The sequence below is a fragment of the Ischnura elegans genome, chromosome 12 (assembly GCF_921293095.1).
Source record: "Ischnura elegans chromosome 12, ioIscEleg1.1, whole genome shotgun sequence".
Lineage (NCBI taxonomy): Eukaryota > Metazoa > Arthropoda > Insecta > Odonata > Coenagrionidae > Ischnura > Ischnura elegans.
The window spans coordinates 20,170,183-20,183,186 of NC_060257.1; positions in this window are offsets into that span (position 1 = coordinate 20,170,183).

Sequence of the window (13,004 nt, forward strand, 5' to 3'; positions counted from 1 at the left end):
GAAATTTGTATGGAATTGAATTTTTTTACATTCCATTAAGACCCGCCTGTGACAAGGAAAATGAAATGACTCTAAGATCCAGCTTTGAAATGGGAATTCATCTCAAAACCGATAAAGGATCTAAAGGTTGAAAAAGGACGTGGACAACGTAGCTGTGGTAGATGGAAAAAAACAGAAATCAGAGGGTAAAATCGCTACCTGACTGGGACCCGGGAATCAGCAACCGGGAGGTTCTGGGTTCGTGTCCCAGTCAGGCCGCATTTTTACCCAATGATTTCTGGCTTTTTCATCCACCGCAGCACCATTGTCCTCCTCCTTTTTCAACCACATGTTCGTATCCCTTTCTTTCCTACTCCATGAATTTATTTGTATGTTTGCGCTTAAGACACCGTGTAAATGAGTGAAGTAGTATTCACATATAAAGGATACATGATACACTGCCGGTTATTAATGAAGGGCCAAATTCTTCCTCTCTAACTCAATGTGAAGTGAACTGAGACTCAGGTGAATTGGGCGGAAAGAAGGAGAAACGGCGAAGTGGGTGGTGAGGAGAGGCAGCTTCTGGATGGGATACGGAGGAGACAGAAGGTATGTATGGAGGGATTACTTAGCGAGGAGGGGATTATGGTTAAAAGTGTTGGAGGGAAGAATGTTGGGTAAACGAGGGAGAGGATGGAAGAGGATAGGATTTTTAGAAAGAATGGAGGGGAGTTGGCCATATGGTGAATTGAGGAGGGAAATGCTTGAAAGAAGGTTAGGCTCCCAGAATGCTTCTCGATTACTCCATGTAAACCTATCTTAATCGGTAGAATACCATAATAATAATAATAATAAAGGCCATGGAAACAGAAGATGCGGGGGAGACAGAAGGGATGGATGGAGGGAGTACTTAGCGAGGTGGGGATGATGAAAACAGTGTTAGATGGTTGAATGCTAGGTAAATTATGAAAAGGGAGGAAGAAAATAGCAGTAAAGAAGAAAAAAGTGCTTTCAGATGGAATGAAAGGGAGAAGACCTTGAAAAGAGAGTTACATGTAAGAAGGGGAGGCTGCCAAAATCCTTCTTAAATACTCCATGGAAACCTACCTTAATCGATAGAATAGTGTAATTATAATTTTAAAAATCATGCATTTAAGGGTTAAAGGAGAAATGCTCTATTCGTGGTGATTTGCGTTGGGGAGACTACTTCAGTGAACGGGTGTATAAAAGGGCCTGTCTCCATCGATTTGCCTACTCTTCCAATTTCCTCACAATCCACCTCAGGCTGGAATTTAGCGGTGGAAGGATCTCTCCAAAAATAGAAACTCCGTGGAAACAGAAATACCTGCTAAACAAATAGACCCAGGAGACGAGGAGAGAGTGTGTTGGAACTTTTTTTTTATTGTTCCCTCACGCGATCAAAAACGCTAAAAAATGATCCACGTGTTCCGAAAAAGGATTTACATAATTAGAACATCAAGCTAAAATACGAAACGCCGTAAGGAATAGGGTAAAGAATCAGGTGCGAGTGAATAAAAAATGAAATGGTTAAAAAAGCAGGTTTTTAATGGAGGGGGGCTTACAAAAGGTTGTTATTTTGACTGATGCACGACATGCATGAATCACATCGCGTGACGGGATCTGCACTTTCTATTCAAATCGGATGGCGGTTTTGTGGCTCTGCTTCTGTTTCTTGTTGTGTATGGAGGAGCAAAACGGTGAGTGGAATATGATTTTGGGGTACAGAACGATCGGTTGATTTCGAAACAACGATGCCCGAATGGAAAGAAGAAATAAATTCGTAACAGCCTATTCTCGCGAAATTTCGCCTCGAATTTCTGTTTTACGTAGGAGTCAATTTCAGATTTATGAGCTATAGAGGCGACTCGTCCCCTATTAATAACCTTGAATTGTCGCGACAATGCAAGATTATTAAGTTCATCATAAGCCACAGCCAACGAAAACATTTTGAAGGAGTTGAATCAATAGCCACTTATTAGTAAATAATAAAGAGATATTATGAAGATGGAATGGGTCTGTTGGACGATTAATACAAATATGTACGATATCTTCATCTCAGGAATACCTTAACTTCATCTTGGAATATAATATAATAAACAGTATTCCATGTTTTTTCTCGGGCCATTTGGTGATGTGAACTATTAGAATTCGAGAAAATAAAATTGCCGAAAACTACGGTATCCATGTGATAAGGTGGATTTTTTAAATTTCATCTATTTTATAATTCTTACCAAATAATTATTTAAAACGGTAAATTTTAAGTCGAAATCTGATCTCAACCAGCGTAATTTATCATATCTATTTATATATGTCTAATGTATATAATTGGTATTTATGAATTAATCTATTGCCTTTGGTATGGCTGTGCAAAATATCCACTGAATATGTAATTGTTTGGAAAGTATTATTTATAGTGTTGTCCTTTTACTTTTCCTTGAAAGAAGCCAAAGGATTTGATAAGTTAGGGTCAATTTGTATTCGATTCAATTGAAATAGCATTGGCGCTATTTGTTTTTTAAATGATATTTTCGTATATACTTTCATGAAACTAGTCACCATTTTTCCCGCCAGTTAATAACGCCGGGCCTTAAATGACGGACAATACAACACAACCCAAACAAACCATAGTTTAACTTCTAGTTTTTAGTGACTAATGAAAATATCCATGCCCATGTTAACTTATCTGCAAAAGGATCTGTAATCCTTGCTATAAGTTCAGCTTAAGGAAAAAAAGGACTGCGCTTACAGTGTTGTGTCGAGAATTATAAAGAATTATCGTCTGAAAAGGTCATTTTACTGGTATTCATAAGTCTGCGAGCTCAAATAATTAATATTAAAAGCCCCATTATTCGCGCTCGGAGTCCGGGAGGCCACCTGCTGACGTAGCTGGGACAAATTTAACCTTGCTTTTGTGTTTTATGTCGGGCGATTTATGGAAACCTCAAATAGAGGTCCAGCGATGCCTACCTGCCTGCAGGGCAGTAAAAGGGTATTCCTTGCCGTTTGCCATTACTTTTTCCATTTATCTCTTTGCTCTGGTGGCTTGCCTATTCTAGCAACGAATTAAGAATGCTTCTTTGAATGGATGGACGGGTATAATTTCAGTGATGGTTACACTTTAAAGTCTCATCCTTTAAAAAGACTACAAATCAAGCAGAAATCATTTTCTCATGGTTATCTCTTAACTCACAAACCTCGCTTTCGGGAACAGATAGATGTGTCTTTGACAATTCTACGTATTAATTATTTGAATACGTTAGGTTATGTGACGCTCATGAAAACATTGTTGGCTAAGATTTTTGGTTGATTTTCATGGTGAAAAAATGAGACGAAGTAAAATAATCCTGGGAAAATTGAGGTATTTTTGTCTCAAGTTGGTACTAGAATTTGAATTTAAAGCCATCAGTCGTCTAAAAGATTTTACCACTGTCATTGGTTGAAGACGCAGTTTATAAACTGACGAGCCTAAACTGGGAACAAGCACCTAAATTCAATATCAATGATATAATTTTCTTAAGTGAGTTAGAACAAAGGTGAATTAAAATATTATTTTGTCATCAACCAGGGAAACGAATTAGTGAATTGGTTTATACTTTCCCGCAGGTGGTTCACAGTTCCAATATTCTGTCACTGGTTCTACCTAATCACACTTCATTATGCATTTGATTTGTGTGGAGTGATTTCATGGCGCATCATTGATATAATTTGCTGCGACCACCTTTATTATCGACCACCTTTGCTTTTCGCCTATGCACGGAAGTCTTTTTTGACCTTTCTTCCTTAACATTTCCAGGTGAGCTTCAATTACGAGATCTAATGATCCAATGAATGAATAATGATCTATATATCTTAAATTCCTTTTGGATGAAACTTGTTAACAGAAGTGAATTCGGTGTAAGGCAATTAATGTTAATATGTACCTATTGATGGCATTTGCAAACCGATTGATTTCTCTGATTTGTTTTTCCTCCGGTTATAATCCAAACAGTTATATTCTGCCACGGTGCTCTCAGAAATACCTCCGTTCTGGTTGATGTCTCAATAAGTCCAACTATCCCACTACCATAAAAAATCCATACTTAATATAATAAAAAAATCCATATACTTAAAGTATTGAAGCAGCTAATACTGGTATTTATAATTCATATTGCGATGCATACAAGGTGAGATCATCTCAGTAAAATCATTGATCAAGTAAGCATAATTATTCAACATTCATGAAAATGTTATTTCGTCATAAACCAGAGAAACGATTCGATGAATTGATTTATACTTTCTTTGAATATTGAAATTAAGTTTTGAAATTTATTCTTGGCAATATTTTATTCTTTTCTTCATTTATGATCCAAAAGTAAATGATAGATTTGACTCCTTTTCTTTATGATATATGATTAACACAATGTGTCAATTACTTGTTTTTCTTCTAACAATGGCCGTCAATTATAGTAAATGATGTAGATCCTTCATGAAATCATTGAATTTGGTGAACTGAATTAATCATTACATACATGGCATTGGATAATGGTTGTTGGAATAGTAGCAATTATAATAAAAATCATGTTTCACCAACTTGTGCTGGATATGAAGTAGTAGTGCTGCGGTAGTGAAAATTCTAAATAAATATTTTATACCGCCATCCATAGTTTTAAGTATACGGATATGAAATTGGGTAATTTTGAAGTAAAAGAAATCACAATTTCTCTAAAAATTAATGTTACCTTCTTGTGCAGGATATTAAAGTAGTAGTGATGCAGTAGTGGAAACAATAAATATATCTTTTAAAGGCTTTCCATCCATTATCTTCACTATACGGACATCATCACTTCTCCATGGAAGCCCCTCGTATTATACGTTTACCGACTTTGATGATGAAGTGGCAAAAACATCGAAATAAAATTACTTTCTTTAGTTTCGTAGCTCTCACAAAAATGGCGTGTGCATCGTTAAAAATTACGCCTTACTGTCAGTCTGCTTTAAGGAATGTGAGGGCCGTCTAAAACTGTTCGTTAGCCTCTTTCCTCTTCCAGTCTTTCGCTATATATCTCTTTTATTTTCTTTTAAAGGGCCATTTTCGGTCCCATTCTAAAGAAATTCTCTCCTTCCTCTACGGTTTTACACCAGATTATCACGCGTTTCACCTGCCTCTTTTTTATCACCTTAACCGGGAAAGGCAAAGACGTGCTTTAAAACTACCTTGTTGGAATGGCTTTGCCAACTTTGATTCGTTAGAGTAAAGTTCATTATCGGTGTGGACTCCCCTTTTCCTCTGGCCAAGAATACTGATTTATTTTATTTTTAGGGCATTCGAAATTGTCTGTCTTGGGATTGTGTTTCCTGATAGTAATTATGGTATTAATCATGTATGGTATGGTACATTCTTATAGTATGGATTACGGATTATAAATTATCAAGTCAATCAATCCTACCATCATATGTAAACATGAAGTGGTCGAGCATAAAGTATTGAAGCATTTATTCTTGGAATTTAAACTTTATATTGCGATATAGCTATACAGGTGAGGCCAACTCAGAAATTATTATTTACTCATTACAGTCACATCAAGCATTAAAATGAGACATTACTATTGAAGCAGTCAAAAACTTGCTACTACTGATTAATGAACCGTGAAATTTGCCGGTGAAGACTTTCATTTGTTAAAAACACCTTAACAATCGCTTGTATTCAGATTTCAACATGGATACTATCCTTATCTTCATATCTTGTTTGGTCTTCATCTCGAGTTCCAGTCTAAGGAGTTGTGGCGTTTGGCAAACATTTTTTCAGTACTAAATGGGATATAATCACCATTTTATTAAGTAAGAGAGGGAAAATATCTTATAATTTGTGCTATGTTGCTAAAGATATTTTAGGGTAATTTTTACCGTGACCGCGCATGTCGTCACAACTCTCCTACTTCGTCCCTGCATTTTGATTTTCTTAATGCACGAAACAACATATCTTCTAATTGCGATTTATCATGGAAGACCAAAATTTCATATGGAAGACTTAAATTTATCATGCAATGCTTAAATTGATGAGGAAACATCTTTATAGCAATAGCTTCTATGTCAAATTATGTTTTTATACACAGATACTAGGACAGCCGTTTGCTTCAATAATAATGTTTACATTGCTCTATTATCTCTTAGGGAGCATGTTGGGTTAATGGGTAGAGCGCTTTGTAGCTGATCGAAAGGTCCAGAGTTGAAATCCCGGCATTAGAGTTTCGCATTCAATAGAAATCCTAAAAGTGCGAGGCGACCTTTCATATTCTACAAATTAGTTCGAGGTGAGCTCTACCCGTAGCTATCCAAACCAAAGAATAGGATGGAACCATGAGCGAGTTATATCATCTTCGTTTTTGGAGACCAAAGGAAGGCATTATTTTAAGCAATTAGCCTCCTAAAGTAAATGTGGGAACTTCCCTAGCTGGAACTTATTACGCGGTGAGCTTTACCCTTACTAATTAAACCAACTATCAGAATAGAACATTGAGCGAGTGATATCATCTCCTTTTTTGGAGTCGAAAGGAAGGAATACCCTTCAGCAACCTGCCCCCTACAGTAAATATGTGAATATCGGTCCCTGGTTATTAGTACGAGATGAGCTCTACCCTAATTTATCTAAACCAACAATCATGTTGAAAAACTAAGCGAGTGATATCATTTCTGTTTTTAGGAACGAAAGAAATACTTAGTTTTCAGCAATCTCTACTTTTCTCTCTACTACAGCATTTTCTCCTACTGTGAATTGTGAATTTCACTCACTAGTACTTAGTACGAGGTGAGCTCTACCATTACCAATCAAAACATACGATCAGGTTGGAACAATGAGCGAGTGACATCATCTTCGTTTTTGGAGGTCATTGGAAGGCGTACTTCTCTGCAATCAGCCTCTACAGTAAATATGTGAGTTTCACACCAGTGAATTAGTCTTTACTCTTTACGCCTTTACCCCAACCCATGTAAACCTTGGAACACTGCGCAAATGTTATCAAGTTTTTTTGGCAACGAAAGGATTTTGTTTAAACTTTTCAGCAACTGGGCCCCTACACCAAACGCTTGAATTTCACACAGTGTGACTTAGTCCGAGGTAAGCTCTACACTTACCTATTTAAACCAAGAATCGGGCTGGGGCACTGATTAAATGATATCCTCTTTTTATTAAGACGAAGGAAAGGCATTATTTTCAGCAACTGGCTCCCTACACTAAATCTCTTCCGCTGGTACTTAGTACGAGTTGAGTTCTACCCTCACCTATCTATACCAACGATTTGATTGGAATACTGAGCGAGTGATATCATCTCCGTTTTCGGAAGGCATAATTTACAGCACATTTCTCACTTTTCAGACGATAAATCGAATTCCTAAATTGCCCGCGCACGCCCTCTCTCTTCCGTCACAGGCCCTTGATGCTCTGAGTGCACCACGTGGGTGATGGCACATGGGGAAGTTTTGCTCCGCAGATCAATTACGTGTCCTCACTCTCGTCAAGTGCTCTCGGCGCGGGGAATCTTCGCTCTACTTGTGCAAACGGCCTTCTCCCCCTCTCCCCTTGGTTCGTTCGACGTATTCATCACGTGATCACCCCATCCTTCAATTTATTCATCACCATTACCCGCGATCCTGTCACTTGCTCCTCCTCTCATTCTTCTCTAAACAATCGAGTCATTCTTTTTTTTTCTTCCGCCCTCTGTCAACTCTTTCCTCCTGTTTCAGCACTTGATGACATTGCGTCATTCTCTTTTCCGTCGAAGCTCGTCATACGTTACAGAATTTCTCGCGCAACCCTTTACGGATATTGCTGCGAAGAATCGAGTTTCAATTTCGAGGAAAAATTCGAAGAGGGAAAGAATTGAGTTTCAAACGTTCCTACCTGATCGTTGGTTTACATAGATAAGTTCAAGCTATGTACCAGCGATTTAAATTCACGCATGTACTGTAGGGAGCCGATTGCTGAATATATATGCCTCCCTTTCGTCTCCAAAAACGGAGTTACCTTGCTATTTTCAAGTATTTATATTTAGTTTCGTCAGGAAAATAGGTTTAGATGTATAGATTACCGGTAGAAGTTAAGAACTTGTTCAAAAGCTACGCTAATATTTTCAATTAATTTTCTTACCAATCTTAAAATGGGTTTTAAATATCATAAAATTTATTTTATTATCTAATATCCTGTCGTATTTTCACCGTCCGGATGTACTGTTACGACCAGCACCCGATCCAGGATAGAGGAGAAGGGGGGACTTGGTGTGGGTCTCATTGACTCTGTCGGGGTTTTCATTAATTTCACATAAGTTGAAGTTACTTGTTCTCTATCATGATAGCCGATAGTCAAAGGAAGATTGGTGGGAAACAAAAAAAGATAATACGAGTAATAAGTTAATGTAATCTCTTTGAAATATTACATTAGAGAGAGACAACTCTCTGCCCAAACAAAAAAATTGAGAAATGAAATCAGCGTTATTATTGATAATCCTTAGAATTATGAATTTATTGAAATTTGTACCAATCAGTAGTAATTAAACAAATACCATCAACCTTGAAAACCAATTTGATTTTTTAAATACTAAACTCTCCTCGAAGAATGTGATTCTCCTCTATATTTTCCGCATTTTTTATGAGTCATTTCTGCGTATATGTTTTATATTTTAAATTACCAACAAGACTATAAACCGGGGTAAAAATGGTATGAATTATAGCGAGACATGGAAGGAACACAACAAGACCATGGGAGTTCAAGTGGTAAATTCTGGTGTAGCAGTAATGGAGCTGGGGAATGGGAAACAAAACAATGGAATTCGGAGGAAATGGCAAAGTTGGATGACGGAGAGGGTTATAAAGAGGGAGAGAGAAAGCGTAGCTCACGGTGGAGATCACCATTAACGCTATCAAGATCAACATAATTATGGTTCAACAAACAGCATTATGCATCGTTGTTGTTATACAAGTATTTAACTCAAGAACTAGCATATCAGGTAATTCAGCCTGTAATTAACTGTTTTAAATGATGTAAAACCCGTATTAGGAATATCATTAGTTAATAAAGCAAAAAATATGAAGAGCATTGAATAGCAGCTATTTCTGCATGTTTTAATAATAATTTAATAATAAAGGTCTTTATTTCGCTGTTCAAAAGTCAGTGAAGAATAGGTACCCCAGAAGATACAGGGATCTTCTCTAGGGGTCGAAATTCAATGAAAATAAGGCAATGATTTGTGTAAGTGCGTTTTAGTAATAATATTTAAATGCAAGTAGCTCATCTACAAATCACTCAAATTTCAACCTTTGAAACCAAGGAACCTCGTACAAAATCAGATGAACTCACCTTTAATATTTATGTGTTAATTATGATTTTATTTAGCACTTTTTGTTAGATTCCCCTTAAAAGTTATGCCATTCCAAGTGTTTGTTTGTTTGATTAAATAAACGTGCATTAGTACTATACCGCTTTGGTATTGAACCATGCGCTTCATGATTGTATTCAAGGCGTGAGCTACGAGAGCTTTATAAGTAAATGCTACCATTCAGAATAATTTGCATGCCATTATCCGACCAATTATATAATCCATATTGTTTTTTAGCATGAAACCATAACATTAATGGATCCTGAAGTGGCAAAAAATAAGAAAATTTAATGGGTAAATGATGGTGGTTGAATAGCAATGAAATCGTGGGTTCTGGGTTGAGAATTTAGACGTAAAAAAGCCCAATGGTGATGTGGAGGAGGAAGATGTAAACTTGGATTAAGAATATGAGGAAGAGGGAGAAGAGACAAAACGAGAAACAATATGGGTAAAAAATGACGTTAATGTTAATGTTTAATGCAGGCATAACGTTAATGGATCCGGAATGAGAAATAAATACGACAGTTTAATGTTTTCAACCTTTTTTTAGTGCAAGGGTCAAAAATCGATTTCACATCACTCGGTGGGCCACAAGGCTCCTCGTCACTTTATCACTCCATCAATAAAATTAAAAAAAACACATACTTTCAAAGTGCAATATTCTTTATTGGTTAAAAAGTTTAGTTAATCAAAGCGATTTTTGAAGTTTTTAATTTTTGAAGATTTTATTTATATTTTATATTGTGTGGCACGATACAATGTTTTTTGTACGGGGTTGAATACCCTTGGTTTCACGTGTAAATGGTATTGGTTTAAATAGCAATGAAATTTTGGGTTGCAGGATAAATTAAGGCGTTAAAAAAGCACAGTGGTGATGTTGGGAAGGTGGAGGCAAAGTTGGATGAAGAAGATGAGGAAGAGGGAGAAGAGACAAAAGGAGAAACAAGTGCGTAGCGTGGGGCGGAGAGTTCTCCGCAACGCATGAATATTTAAATCTATTCGGTCGGCGGCGTTCGGGCCACGCCTCCATAACCCCTCTCCACTAACTTCCTACACCACCTGTAGGGGGAGTCGGTTGCCTCGGTGACGGAATAGCCCAGTGGAAAAGGCTGCACGTTTGGAGAACTTTTAGGGGATCATTTGATAATTCCACCTGACACATTTCCCTCTTCTCCTCTCCTTCCACTTCCCATCCATCTTCCTTTCCTTTTCTCGTCTGAAACTCCCTGTTCAATCCGATTTTAAAATAAGACCCAACAGACGAAATGGGTCGGGAATGTGAAAGGGAAGGATTATTAAGGGATCGGTCCCCGGTATTATGTCGCCGTCTCGCGGGAAAACGGCGAACCAATGGGTCGTGGTAAATAATTTTGACCCAGGGCCTAAGATCCTCGAACTTAATTAATATTCAAGTACCGTGATTGTTTTTCATTCTGATATTTGAAAGAACTTTTAGCTAATACTCGAATCAGTTTTGATGAAGTAATATGCGAAGTATCATTGCGTTTGTAATATTGTGTCACGGTGACTCAATAGATAGTTAATTTAATTCGTTGGAAGGATAGCGGTCATAATTTATATTTTCAAGGAATGCGAGGTATTCAAGAAGAGGAGAGCGTGAATTTAAGATTGATTTATTGCTCTATGCTCAATAATATTAGACAATAGCGTTTTAATGCAGGCCTTTCAAGTATATTTTAATATATTTCGATCGTGTTTGTGCTACAGCTATTAGCTAAAGTATCAATATGTTGGAGACATTTTTTGTTAAGTTTTGTAAATATCAATTCTTGCGGAACTTAAATTTTATTTCGAACGAAATAACACTTGTCGGTAATTATTAAGAACAGTAAGTTAGTGTTTGAACGTAATGATAATTTGTCCAACAAAGGTATCTGCACTCAATGATATGGCGCGCCGTACAGACATTTTGGGTACACTTTATTGAGTTAGAGACATTAGGAATTGTGATCCTTCAATTCTAACGAATTACACACTGCCTCATCAAGTTACTCTTCTACGAGTCCTTTATGTTTATTTTGTTCTTCTTGGATGTACAATTTTAAATTTATGAAAATTTTTATTGCCGAGGGATTACGTGTAAAACATAAAAAAATATATGTAAAATTGCGAATTGCAATAAAAAAGAAAAATGGTTAATAAAATGAACTTGAAAAAATGCATTAACACGGAATAACGTAAAAAAACTGTCAACTTTTAAGTTTCTCCTTTTTCGAACAACACAGTACTCTCAAAACTTACGCACAATAATTATTGTATTCTTAACTGGAATGTGGGGGTAAATATGGTTCACTGGGGTTATAACGTCAAACTATTTGAAATGGACTTATGTTGTTACTTTTTGACACTGACAGCACGTCAAATGGCGCCGTTATGCATTTAAAAAAAAACACTATGAGAAATTCCTCTGCGGACTGCACCCAAGGCCTATTCACTCAGCGGTAACTGAAGAAAGGATTTGAAATGTCGTCATGGCCTACTAAGGTTAAGTTATCATCAAATAAATATCCTATGGCTGCAAAGAAAACGTTAGACAAATGCTAAACAAAAAAAGGTGGGAACCGCTAGAAATTCGGAGGATGCACTCTAGGCTTTGAGGAATTGAGAATTGCTGTATTTCAGAGCGACGCAGGGAACAACCGTATTAAAACCTTACTGTATTTCCCGGTCCGACAGACAGGATAAATTAAGAGAGAGATTTTGCCCAACGGATAGGTGTGAGAATTCATTTTTCCCCCGAATAATAAAGGACTTCAATAAATGCTAGGCGTAATTTCTATAGAGCATTTCCTTTTCATATGTTTACGACTGATGTCACCCCCGCCAGACGCCTATTGAGGCGTCTTGCGGAGTAGTCCGTAGTCATGGATATATTATTTCTGGAAATTGTGCTGTGTTGTTACTTTTTTGACGCCGTCAAATGGCTCTGATTTGTTTATTTATTTAAAAAGGCCCAGAAATTCCTCTGCGGATTGCACCCATGGCCTATTCACTTCAGCGGTAACTGAAGGAAGGGTTTGCGGTTGAGGTAAGGTGTGGAGTAGACGCCGCTGAGGTAACAAGGTGAGAATGTTGAGGGGAGGTTGAAAAGTGGTTGGAAAGAGCGTGATGTTAAGCACGACGAAACGGGAGAAGGGAGTGAAGGAGAAGAACAAAGCGTACGTGGAACGCTAACAAGTCCCCAGCGTTGCCTCAGGGCTCCCGGGTGAGGAAACACATTTTTTCATGCAAAAATTTTGAAGACAGTTTTTTCAACATGCTTTTTCCCAGTCCCGAGTTTTTGTGTTTTCACGTTATTTTTTTAATATCTTTCCCTGTCCCCCCTTGGTGTGTTACTTGACGCATCTTCCGTCTTCCTCAACAGCCCCAACCTGCCACTCGGCAATACGGAAGTACAGGCGTTTTTAATGGATTTTTCCTCCTTCCTCAGCCGCGTCTCGGATGTAAAATAACTCGAGATGAATCGGCGGAGTGCCTAGGGACAGAAATATGTCTCATGTGGAGGTGGTATATCATTTGATGCTCGGTCCGTCGGGAGCGTCGCTTTAAATATGAGGAAAACAGCTTGTTACAATCCTGGAAGGATCTTGGCGTTGAATATTTCGGGATATGATGATTTCAAAGGGACCTCATAAG